This window comes from Sinocyclocheilus grahami, unplaced genomic scaffold (genome assembly GCF_001515645.1).
Source record: "Sinocyclocheilus grahami isolate Dianchi unplaced genomic scaffold, SAMN03320097.WGS_v1.1 scaffold1275.1, whole genome shotgun sequence".
Classification (NCBI taxonomy): Eukaryota; Metazoa; Chordata; class Actinopteri; order Cypriniformes; family Cyprinidae; genus Sinocyclocheilus; species Sinocyclocheilus grahami.
Genome location: NW_015506454.1, coordinates 796,006 through 796,856, shown reverse-complemented (window position 1 = coordinate 796,856; position 851 = coordinate 796,006).

The following is an 851-nucleotide window of genomic DNA, read 5'->3' as shown; positions in this document are numbered from 1 at the left end:
CTATTACCCGTAAGAACTTCACGGACCCTAGCTGCATGTTTGTTTCTGTGTCAACATGCCGTTCGTCACTACAGACAATCAACACAGAGCAAGTGCTATGTGCCTGTAATGATCACAGGTTACAAGAATTAACTTTTAAGTGTCTAAATTTGTATTTTGTGAGAGTTATTAGAACTCTCAAAGGGGGACTTGTGGAATTACAAATTTAAGAATCTGTTTAAAATATGCTGATCCTATGTTCTGACATAGCATCACATGAAAAACTAAGGTGAAGTCGTTTAGGGTAAATTGCATCGGACAAATGATTGTCTTAAGCAAAGTGTAGCAAGAGGTTCCTGTCTGTTCCTGTTCTCTTATTGTTAGTCAAATGAACCAGATTACTGAGACCATCACCTTTTGTTTGTAATGGCTCTTGGTGCCTCTGCCCCAGTCTTTGAGTAGTTATGCTGATTGGATTAGGACTGTCAGACTGATTGGATTATTACCTATGCATTTGAATGGCACTGTTATGCTGATGAGATCAAGGCTGGGAAAAGGCCGGTGTCGGGCTGATTCCTGTACTTCATTTGCATGCTTTGTTTAAGGGCGTCACCCAGGTACTTTGTCTCCATTTCTAAGCATTGCCCTTTAAAATTTATATAAACTACAATGTATCACTGCCTTAGTCAGACTTTTGATGACTGCAGCGCGTTCTCAATAAAGAACTCTGCTGAAGATACCCAAGAGTCTCCTGGTCTCTGCTTCGACGAGGAAAAAGTTTCCTACAGTAGCATAATCTGATAGGTAGCATTATTTGTCAGAATCACACTGCATTTCACTAGCAATTCAATAATGTCACATTGGTACACCAA